Source organism: Notechis scutatus, chromosome 1 (genome assembly GCF_049901735.1).
Source record: "Notechis scutatus isolate UNSWTSFEM ecotype Mainland chromosome 1, rNotScu1.2, whole genome shotgun sequence".
Classification (NCBI taxonomy): domain Eukaryota; kingdom Metazoa; phylum Chordata; class Lepidosauria; order Squamata; family Elapidae; genus Notechis; species Notechis scutatus.
This window is the reverse complement of record NC_142009.1, coordinates 274761658-274773868: the sequence shown is the minus strand read 5'-3', so window position 1 is coordinate 274773868 and position 12211 is coordinate 274761658. Positions and strand designations below refer to the sequence as shown.

The following is a 12211-nucleotide window of genomic DNA, read 5'->3' as shown; positions in this document are numbered from 1 at the left end:
TCTCCGAGAGGGCAGAGCTGATTCTAGTAGCACCCTTCTGGCCCAGGCGCCCTGGTTTGCGGACCTCCGCAACTTATCGGTGGCCCCTCCCTGGAGAATCCCCCGACCAGGATATCCCTCTCCCAGGGCCCCTTCAACACCCAGACCCTCAGTGGCTCCAGTTAGCCGTTTGGAGGTTGAGCGGGAACGCTTAAGGAAAGAACGGTTTTCCGACCAAGTTATTGAGACCATTTTAGCCGCCAGGCGGCCTTCAACAACCCGCATATACAACGCCACTTGGAAGGGATTCTGCGAGTGGTGTCATGGTCTCCAGATCAACCCGCTGTCACCTTCCATAGCTCAGGTCTTGGAGTTCCTCCAAGAGGGCCTGAGGAAAGGGCTTTCCCCCAACACCCTAAGGTGTCAGGTCGCAGCGCTATCCACAGTCATTGACTGTGATAACCTGGGTTCCCTTTCCCACCACCCCCGTATTCGGGCATTCTCTCAGGGGGCCACCAACCTGTGTCCCCCAACCATACACCGATACCCTACCTGGGACCTTAACAAGGTCCTGGTGTCTCTGACTAAGCAACCCTTTGAGCCTCTCAGGGAAGCCTCTCTCCAATTCCTCACATTCAAAGTGGTATTCCTGGTAGCTATTACTTGCCCGCCGCATATCGGAGTTAGCAGCCTTGTCGATAAGGAAGGACCTTTGCATATTTCATGCCGATAGGGTGGTCCTCCGACCGGACCCTACCTTCCTGCCCAAGGTTAACTCGACCTTTCACAGGGCTCAAGAACTCATACTCCCGAACTTCTGTCCCAATCCCTCGCGGGAAAGGGAGAAGCTTTGGCACTCACTGGACGTAAGACGGGCCCTACGCATTTACATTAAGCGCACCCAACCCTTCCGGAGGTCAGAATCTCTCTTCCTTTCCTTCCAGCCCAAATCCTTAGGCCACAAAGTGTCCCCTCAACCATTGGCCGCTGGATTAGGGCTACCATTTCCAAGGCTTATTTGTCCCAGGCACTGCCGGTACCCAGGGGATCACAGCACACTCCACCAGAAGTGCAGCCACCTCGGCGGCTTGGGCCACCCAGGCTCCAATTTCTGATATTTGTCGGGCAGCCACTTGGGCATCCCCTCTCTTTCATTAGACACTATAAGATTGACACCTTGCCTCGGCGGAGGCTTCGTTTGGTAGGCGAGTCCTCCAGCGAGTCTTCAGGGAACCTCGGAGATTGCAGGACCAGACGGGGTCCCTCCCGTAGGACAGCCAAGCTTTGGTATGTCCCACTCTCTGGATGATCCGAACGGCTCTCAGGAGAATGGGCGTTGGTTCTACCTGACACGCCATTTCTCTGGAGCCGTGAGGATCATCCAGCCCCACCCTTTAATTGCCGTCTGGTGGGGCCTTGTTTCTGCCAATGACCTATTTAGCATAGGGAGAGCAGAGCAACGTCCTTCTCTTCACCTTCGTCTTCACGCAAACTGGGGAACGCAAGAGAGCCACGTGATGGAGGGCGGAGCGTTCTCAGTGATTGAGCTCAGCCATCAACGACGTGACTGAAGCACCTCCCACTCTCTGGATGATCCTCACGGCTCCAGAGAAATGGCGTGTCAGGTAAGAACCAACGCCCAATTTGGCTGGGTTTGTTATGCTTCCATCTTTTTACTGTGAGTGGCCTGGAATGAAACAGAGGATAGTGGGAGAGCTATGTTATGAATAAATAAATAACAAACGGCGCATCTTGGGCATCAACTCATTGAAAAATTCTATTTGCATAATTTTTCTTCCTCCCTCTATCCTATCTCTCTGGTAACCTCTAATTGTGGTGAATTCCTGGGTGGTTGTATTGAAGCCTAAATAACTTTGTTGAGCAGCCTGATTCTCTGAAGTAATTAGCAGTCTGTTACTATGTAAAGGAGAGTAGCATAATTTTGAATGCTAAACTACAGCTTGCTGGGAAATTTGGTTTGGATTGCCATGATGAAATTAAAAGGCTTACACCACTGAACTGTAATTTGTTAATTGCTTGACTAGTTCTTTCTGTAGGTGGAGAAGGCTTTGTTTCTTAAAATGTGAAAGATTATGAATAGTATTTGTGCTGAATCTGAGAAATGCATTGCCAATGTGCTTTTCAGAACCACAGCTCGGTATTCTAAGTACTATACTGAAGAGTTTATTTTACATTGATGTGGGGAGGTTTTTAACTGGACTTCCTGTTTTCTTTCCAGATATTAATCTGCCCTAATTGTCCTGTGTTTAAACAGAGAGAATTGGACAAAGACACTCATGATAAAGTCATCTATGCCTTTTTAATCAAGATTTTTATAATTGCAAGTATAACTTTGAGAGCGTTCATCCTATTCTTTTTTTATATTTTAGAATTTTAGATTTTATGAGTTAGTCATTCTCTAATGAAAATTTACTGTATTTTGAGATATAATAATTAAAATAGTCAAACTGCATAAAGAAGGAGGAATGTGTGTAGGATTGTTTTGGAAGATCGGCAAGCTCAAATTTTGATTCATAAATGCATCTTCTATAATTAGCTTACAAATGTCATATCTGAAAATAACTGGTTTGACTTTGGAAGCTTGCTAGATCTTATTTTCAGTTGAAGATGTTAACTATGAACACTCTTAAAACTTAACATTCTGGTAAGAATGCCCTTGTGGCATTCATGATTGATTTTAATGCAGAATTATTCCAATAGAAGAAGTGAAAGAGGCTGCTGCTGTTTATTTCTATAATTTAGGAGGAGTTCAGCCATACATGATATTTTTCAGTTTTCCTTCAGGCAGAACTGCTTTTGACCTAAGATTATTTCTCTTAAACCTCTAATCATGGCACATAGTTGCTTCATTAACTATTTTAGAGACATCTCACTACATCACCTCTGTCTCATCTCCAGCCTACTCTAGAGGCAGCCTGAAGTTATCTTCTGTAATTTTCCTGCTCAAGTGATATTTCCCCCTTCTCTTGATACAGTTTTACCATATAAACAACCTACATAAATGCCTTAATGATGAGGCTAGAGATTATACAGTACTTTCAGGGAGGGGTCTGCCCAAATCCTATTGATGCTTAGGCCTTCTGTGGGTATGGCCCCTTTTTGTGTGGCCATAAGAAACTGCCCCTTATAACTTATTTTACCTTGGCCTATGTTACAAACCAACACCTGTGTTGTACAGCCTTTGGGAAGAAGGGTTTGATATTTTTGTATAGGGGAACATTGATCTCGTGGAAGTCTTTTGGTTTTTTTAAATAGGAAAAAAATCAATTTCCTGTTCTCTTATTAAGTATTGCATTTTTTTGCTGTAGGGCTCTTGATCTCTCAGGAGATTAATAATCTTATGGCAAATACATAGTTGCATAATTCTTGCCTGACTTGGTGGGATGAAGTAAGAAGTCAATTCTACCAAAATCAATCCTATGAAGAGTGATTGGTGGTGATTTTCATGCCAATGGATGATGCAGGAGAGGAGGGCAAAGGAGGCTTGGGAAACCTACCAACAATTGTTCTGAAATTGTCCTGTATTAAATCTCAAAGAATAGTATCACTCCCTGACTTCATTGGTGAAGCACAATAAACTTCAGTTGTGTGGATAGTACTAATCATATTGAAACACATTCCTGCCTATTTAAGAATAAAAGCTAGCCCATTAGCCAAATTATAAGGAAATGGAGGTAGAATTAGGAGTGGAATATGCTGCTTCCACTGCTACCTGCACTAAGGTGTTTCATCCTACTTCAAGGGTTTCAGACCTAATCTTAATGATCACAAGTACCAGTTGAGGACTGGTTCAGTAATCCAAGATCCACAATCTACATGGTGCACAGTTATGACCATCCTGAAGGAAGAAGCAATGGCTATAGTAATCTAGATTGCCATTACCTCCAGATTTAAATACTTCAATTAACTTTTCCTAGAAACCCTTGAAAATTGCCTGGGAACTACAATTGGTGTATAGTCCACAAGATGATGGGTGCAAACTGATTCAGTATTGTAATCCTGATTTTGTGAGTAGTGCATTGGCTTTACATAAATTTCTGAGTGTAGTTCCAGGTGCCATTTTAACATATAAAGCTGTACAGGGAAAAGGTCTTAACGTTTCCTATGGCTGATCTGTCCCTTCTCCTTGATTGGAATGTTCTAGATTCTCTCACTTTGATAGATGGAGACTACATAGACTTAGAAGCAAGAATTCTATAATGCTGTCCTAATATTGTGTAATGTACTTCTCCCTGGAATTTGGCTAATCCTCATTTAAGGCACCTTTCAGAAAATGTTTAGAACATAAACTTTCCATTAGACCTTTAGAGATTTGCATGTGTTTTGTGCTTCTTGTCCAATCAGCTGTGGGCTAGTTACATTTTATTTTTTTAAAGAATTATGAAAACAATCTTATGTTTTTGTTATTTGATTTGTACGCTGCCTAGAGCTATGGAGCTGTGCTGGTATAGAAACACAGGAAATAATAATGCAAACCGGTTACTGAAATGAATATGCAATTTCCTTTTCACATTGATATATTAATAATCATTTAATAACATGATTTAATAATACTTTATTAAATGTGTATGCTACCTGACCTCCAGCAACTCTGAGTACTTTTCTGGGCATATCACATATTGAATAACTTGATTATGAAATAAATGAAACACGCATCAAACATTGGTATTATTTATCCACACAGGCCTCTTTTTTATCATCAGAACCCATGTGTGGCTCTGGTAATTACTGGCAAAGATGTGCAAACATTTTTTAAAAATCTGACCAGTGAGCAAATATTGTTTTCTGTAGTAGATTCATAATAACAAGGGATGGAATAGCTTTCTCCACAACTATCACCAGAGTAACAGAATAAAATGGTACAATCGTACCAATTATTTCAAATAGTTGTTTAATTCAGTCACTGTCCCATGGTATAAACTTTTGCAAAAGCAAGAAATGCTAAAAATGAAATGTTTTTGAGAAACATGCCAGCCTTCTGAGAGGGGAAATAAAGGAAGGGGAGGATTGTGCACTTTTGCTATAAAAGCAGAAGGGAAAAGGCAGGTGTGGGGATTGGAAATAGAGAATGAATAAGTGAAAGTCTGGATTTGCCTCTACTTTGGATTCTAATCCAAAGAATTCTAGAATTGTGTGTTTAGTTCACATTAAGACTAACTAAATTGAGCCTTCTTAGATTCCTAGTTCAAGCTCTGTTTGAATGAACACTTGTCACATCCTTAAAATTGCTTTGGGTTGAGGTTAATGTCAATAATCCCATCAAAGGAAATCAAGGATAAATTAACTTCATAGTCACAGTAAAGCAGCTTATTGTAATCAGAATTAATTCCTTTTCATGTTTTTCTTTAACCTTCTACTTTTTTAGGTCTGTTACTCCTCCAAGAATGAAACATTTTTGTTTTGAATAGTGTTTAGATTAGGTATTCATTTAAGTTGTTTACCTAAATATTCAAATGACTTTTGATGATTCTATTCAGAATAAATCTTCTCCCAAATGTTTCTTTTTATCTCTGAAGCAAAAGTTTAAGAACCTTCCATCACATAATTTAAGTATGTTAGAACGGATATGCTTTAATAGTTTGTGGGCAGTTTATGGCTGGTAATAAAATCTTTCTCCAGAAAATGTATTAAATGCCTCTTTGAACCTCATATATTGCAGTTTAATGAACCTTTTAGTTTCTGAAGTGCAAGATTTCAAGGAGTAGAAGAATGTATTGTATTTAGTTAAAAGAAAGAATAGTTTTCCCCCAACAATTTATCTTTAAAATGGGAGGGTCATCATAGGTTATCTAAATATGTAGTTATAGTACTGGAGGGGAAGAAATATTTTCCCATCCTAATTTTCCTTGGGAAGTAGGACAGGGTGTCATTTCAGGTGATAAACAAAATAATGTCTTCAGATGTGAAATTGGTTTCAAAAGTTAAAGCTAAAGCCAATATTTGGGATGGCATAAAATACAAAGAACAATAAGTACAATCAGTATAACACTTTATGTGATCTTGCTGCTCTTATACAGACATCTTATGATAGCAAAGAAACATTCAAAATTTTTGCTGAAATGTATGTATTAAATCTAGATTTAATTTTAGTTGGTCACAACTATCAAGTTACAGCCTATGAGCTGAAATCACAGTTGCTAAATCTATTTTTTGTGTGCAAAAATAGAATTATCTCTGAGGCACTGGCACTCCACAACAAAACTATGCACAAGTAGAGCCTGTATATATTTAATGAAATGTTCCCCCACTATTTTTATGGAGCAGCTTGATAATTTGCTCCAAGGTGGTTGGTGTCTTTCTGAAATGGAAATGGACCATTTCCATTTCAGAAACGTTCAGTCATTAAGGCTAAGGAACCAGTGAGAACTAGTTATAGTCTTGTATATTATTCAACAATATTTGATTATTCATAATATCTAAGACAGCTGCAGAGAGGTCTGAAATTAGCAGCCTCTTCTCATAATCTTCAGATAGAAATTTGCCAGATCAGTTCAAATCAATATATGATGTATTGTGAACAAGCTGAAGTCTTTGAATGTAAGGAGACTGAAGAATAAAGTCACATTTCAGGAATAACATACTGATAAGCGTATTGCATTGAATCTCTCACAGTTCAGTCTGGCTGACTTAAATATGAGGTCAAAGATCACTTAAATCAGTCAAAACAACAAATCTATTTGGCAGTGAGCGGAGTAGTTGAAACAAACCTCTGATTCCTACTATCAAATAGGTAAATTCTCATTGTATTCTCCTCCATGCTGCATCGAGAGGCCAGGATGGGTTGACTCCTTCCTATGACGTCATTTAGCTGAGTCTGTACTAAGATATAAAAGCCAGCCCTCGGAAGATACCCCAGCTTTTGACTCAGCTCCTTTCAGCCAGTAGCTGTGTCTCTGAAAGCGTTCTGTTAGTTAGCACTCACCAGCGATCTTCAGTACCTTTTTTCCTCGCTTCAAGCAGCTCCCAGGGCAGCTGCTCTTCCAGGAGAGCAAGGCTCTCTTTCCTGCAACGTTGGGAGCAGCGTTGCCAGAGCGCTGTTCAGGCAAGTTGGGCAGCGTCTGAAGACCTCCCCCACACCTGCGGTTTGAGCGGTCGTAAAAAGCGATCGGCAAACCGATAACATCTTCAGCCAGCTGATTGTGTGGCCAGAGGCTGCCCTTTCCTTTGCTGACTTCGCTCGGGGCTCTTTATAGCCTAAGGAGCGATTCTTTGATCTCGGAGCCTGTTTCCCATAGTCAGTGGCCATCTTGGATTGAAGCCTTCCACCACGAGGTGAGCGGCCATTTTGTAAGCCCGGGGGCCAATTTATACCCTAAGGGGCTAAATACAAAAAAATTACAGTTTCTTTCCATCGCAAGAGCCTTTTATTCTACAATGGAGAAAGATAAGGCTCAGGCAGAGCTTCCCCCCCCCAGTGGAGCAGTCTCTTAAGCCCAATAAGAGAAAAAGACGTAGGCAATGTACCCAATCGGTCCAGAGGGAGGTGGCTGCTAAAATCAGAGCTAAGGCTCTAGCCCCTAAGAAGGCAACTCAGGCTGAGTTGAGGGCAGAAAAGCGCAGACATGCAGCCCTAGAGAGGCAGTTCAACAGAACTATTCAACAGAAGGGAGTGCAACTACAGCATGTTTCAGGTGATACCCTTGGGCCCCAGCCAAGCCCTCCCAGGGGAGGAGAAGTTATCTATGAACCTTTCCATCCTCCATCCTGGTTTCCTGAGGCTTTTGCAGTACAGCATGATCTGTAAAAAGGTTTGGCCCCCAACACCTTACGCAGGCAGGTTGAGGCCCTCTCCTCGGTTCTTTCATGGGGTTCGCTTCCTTATCCCATCACCCTTCAGTCAGGAAGTTTTTTTGAAAGGGGACTTCCAACCTACACCCCCGGTGGTTCACAGGTATCCTTCCTGGGATCTTCATGAGGTCCTTAATGCCCTTATGAAGCCCCCCTTTCAACCCCTTAGAACATTGTCTCTCCGTTTCCTGACTCTGAAGGTAGTGTTCTCCATTTTCATCACTTCAGCCAGGCGGGTATCCGAGCTTGCTGCTCTTTCCATCAGACAGGACCTTTGTTCCTTTCACGATGATATGGTTGTCCTCAGTCTGGACCCCTCATTTCTTCCAAAGGTTAACACCTGTTCTACAGGTCCCAGGACATTATGTTGCCTGGCTTCTGCCCCCTCCCGCACCATGACTTAGAACAGCAGTGGCACATGCTAGACGTAGGAAGGGCTCTTAGAATATACATTAAGCGCACTTCCTCCTCATTGGCCATTAGGCAGGAATTGGCTGAAGGCTTCAAGCAAATTCTTCGACCTCTGGAAAGGGCTCAGGCCCTTCTCCCTTCTCAATCTATAAGTTCCCTGCCTCATCACCCTGATTTAGGGCGAGACCTTTGACCAAAATCTTTCAGAGGAAGAGGACTCTCGCCCAGAGCAGACATCCTCTGCATTGGTCTTCAATCCTTCTCTCTTCAGGCCATTACTCAGCAAGGCCTTGGTCACTGCCAAGCTGTCGCCAGAGGAAGTGGCTCCCGAGCCACAAGGAAATCCCTCTAGCCAGGGAGACTCACTCTTCTCCAAGCCTGTAGTGCATGCAGGGGTTTTGCCTTCTCCCACTTTGCTCCTGGACATGGTCAAGGAACAGTGCGCTTCCCCTTCTGCAGGTCTTCGCCCATCTTCTCTGGATAAGCGTTTCTACAATGTCAGCGCAGCCCTGGACAATGCCCTGGCAGTGCCTTCTGTTGACATTCCAGTTCTGGCCTTGTTCTCCTCTTCTGCAGAGATCTTCTTTTCATAAAATTTTAATTTAAGGGCAGGCCTATCCTCTTTTTTTGTAGCTACATTCCTTATTTCCCTCATCTGTGTCAGACTTCTATTCAGGTTTAGCAATCAACTTTGAGTCCCCAAATACTAAACCTGGTATTCAGGAACTTGCTTAATGCAGAAACCACAGGCATGATGTAAGTAGGTTATTTTTTTTTATTGCAGAAGAGAATGAAGTGTGCTCCATCTCTTTTATATCCACCCATATATACTAAGAGAAAATCTACTAACTGCAGAAATCCATACTGTTCCAGAATTTAAATTCTATATTTTGTCCCTTTTCTTTTTGAATTATTGGAAATTGGGTTGTTTTGTTCAATCTTGAAATGAGAAGACATTCGCTCTTTTATGTAACATTCTGGAAGCTGCCAGTTGTAGTATTAGCAGTGTCATATCCAGGCATTCAGACTTCAGGTCCAGTTATTTGCAGACATTTTTGGATGGAAAAGGTCCAGAATTTTGGGACCTCATAAAGATGCAGTGTGTGCGTCTTGGAATATAATTATTCCTTCATGCCACTACAAATCTTTTGGGAAGCTAGATGTCTCATCCTCAGTAGGTATTGAACTGAAACATATTAAGTTCAGACTTAGAATCATAGATTCATAGGGTTGAAATATCAAAAGTTTCAAGTATAAATGATTACAGTGAAATGTATGAAACAGAGGTATCATTAATTCCATAAGAAGTGTTGGAGAATAATTATTTCTACTTTTTCCATTTAGCTATCTTGATAGATGAAATTTTTACAGGAAGAATTAAGTGTAGCAGACAGAAAATGATTTTGTTTATAGAACAGAAAAATATTTCTTGAAAATACCTACAACCTCTGTACAACCTGTTTGAATTACGTCCTTTATTAGGAAATAATTCAGAAATAATTCAGAATAGGTACATTGTCGCTTTAGCTTTTCTAAGTATTAAATATCAGGATGTGACTCAAACAGTTTTTAAATTTTGGCACATTTGTACTCTTCCTTTAGAAATCTACTTAAATTAGAATTATAAACTTAAACTGATAAAACTGTTGCCTTTTGAATTTTATGCAGTATATTTTGGCAAAGTGGGGAATTTTTTTTTGAAAAAACCACTCTGTAGAGTTAAAATCATTGATAGAGTTAAATATAGAATTTAAAAATACAAAAACTGGACTTTGTGTCAAACCTATTATTCTGAAATTACTCTTTAAATTTTCTAATTGTTTAAAATGTCCTCATATTAAAATTAATCAGAAGATTCAATACTCGTTTCTGAAATTATGAAGGAGAATGTAACCTTTGCCAGCTTTAGTTACCCATTTCTCTTCCTAATATCCTGAAAGTTATTAAGTTAAAAAGGATTGGATCTACTCCTGTGGATGACTTCTGACAGGACCACGGTAGGAAGAGGTTTAATCCTCCTGTTTCATTTGTCAGCAGAATATGATACTATCATCCTTAGTATCTTACAGGACTGCAAGGGGTGAAGGTTATAGTGTCGTATTTAATTTTGGGTGCTGTCATGTTTCCTTGAGTAGAATCAATTTGTAACCTGGGGCTCCTCCTATCTGAGAGCTCATCTGTTGCCTGGATTGCTGTAATATTGTCTACATGGGTTTGCCCTTGAAGGCCACTCAAATATAATGGATGTTATTGATTTGTCCATGTAAATACCACTACTCTCGGAGGTGGACTGGTGATCATGTTGCTTCTAGATGTAATACAAAGTGGTGGTTATTACTTTTAAAGGCTGGGTTTTGGATTTTTCCTGTCAGGAAGAGATGACTCTCTTTAGTTAGATTCCTTCTATAAGGGAGCAATATCTGCAGTGTACAGCAAGTAGAGCATTCTCTGTTGTTTCCCCTCTCTGGAGCAACATTTCCCCAAAGACCATATTTGTTTTTACATCAGCTTTCAAAAAGCTATTCAAGAGACCTGGCTCTTTTGGTGTACCTTTGGGTCTTTATATTTTGTCTTGTTCTTTTGTGCAGAAGAAAATTGTGTGTGAAATGTGGCTGAAAGTACCTGGATATTTTGGATCATATCTTTATTTTTAATCTGATTATCATATTGGTTATGTATCTACTAATTGGTTAGAATCTACTGTGATTGGAGTCATCTAGAAGACCTGCAAATAAATATATAAATAACTTTTAAAAATGGTTCTTGCTGCTTTTCATAATATATTCATATTAATGAGCAATAATTTTCATATTGCTTAGAGCAATATGTTATGAAAAGATGAAAAGTTATCTGAAATCCATAGTATGTGGTTTCTGTTGCAGTGCGTAGTTATGATTATAGTTTCAGCATAATTTGTTTTCTTTTTTAATATACATTTAAAGCATTTGAAGAATAAAACAATACAAAAATGAAAAAATGAAAAAACACATCTGGCAAATAAAGCATTAGTAAACGAATATAATTTACTATTGTCACAAAACTGAAAATATATTCTCATGATCTTGAGATATCCCAGAGCTCTAAACTATTATTTATTTTGATATCAGCACTACTGTTTCAGCTGTAAAATACATCTTAAACATTATAAATATAAAAATTAAACAATTATTACAGATTCTCAGTATAATCACTATTAAGTTCTAAATACTTTCCCACTGTATCTGGCAATGGTGAATCAAATAATTATAAACATTGAAATTGCTTCTTGGGACTATCTTTACATCAAATATTTCCCTCTTAGAACAGTGCAGGCTATTGATGTTTCTTCCTCCAATTTTAAAACCACACTCCTCTTTTAATCCATGTTCTCTCAATATATATTCTGCACATAGGATAAAGTATACCGTATACGTTGCATACAGCAGGGGCCCCAGCCTTTTGAGCACCAAGAACTGGTTCTGTGGAGAGACATTTTTCCACAGACCGGAGGGGGTGTGGTTTCGTGTGCTGTCTGCATCCCTGCATCCCTGTCTGCTTTGCTTGTTTGTGCGGCCCAGTTTCTGGCATGCTGTGGACTGATACCAGTTCACGGACAAGGGGTTGAGGACCCCCGGTATATAGTACGCAATCTTTTGCTAACCTGGAGCTAAACTGTTTTGCCATATTACATTCAGATTGTGATTTCCTGAACCTTTTATAGGTTTCACATGAGATTTTCCAGGCTTCCCATTTTTCTAAGTACAGGAAGTCCTCATTACACTGAAAAGAGTTATTTCTAACAATTTTTCACACTTACAACCGTTATTGATCAAAATTCAGATGCTTGGCAATTGACTCATATTTATGACAATTGCAGTGTCCCAGGGTCATGTCATCTCCGTCTGCAACATTCTGACAAGCAGAGTCAATGGAGAAGCCCAATTCACTTAACAATCATATTACTAATTTAATAACTGCAGTGATTCACTTAACAACTGTGGCAAGAAAAGTCTAAAATGAGGCAAAACTCACT

General features: G+C 40.1%; 1 protein-coding gene across 9 annotated transcripts in view; it reads left to right on the top strand.

The window, feature by feature from the left end:
* Positions 1–12211, top strand: part of NUMB (NUMB endocytic adaptor protein) — a 78131-nt gene that overhangs the window by 26072 nt on the left and 39848 nt on the right. The window contains exon 1 of one of the 9 annotated variants that reach the window (XM_087951641.1): positions 2264–2284. The exons of the other annotated variants lie outside the window; for them this stretch is intronic. The gene's annotated coding sequence lies outside the window, so the exon portion shown is untranslated. Of the gene's footprint in view, positions 1–2263; positions 2285–12211 lie in introns of those variants that run through there. 9 annotated transcript variants of the gene reach the window in all.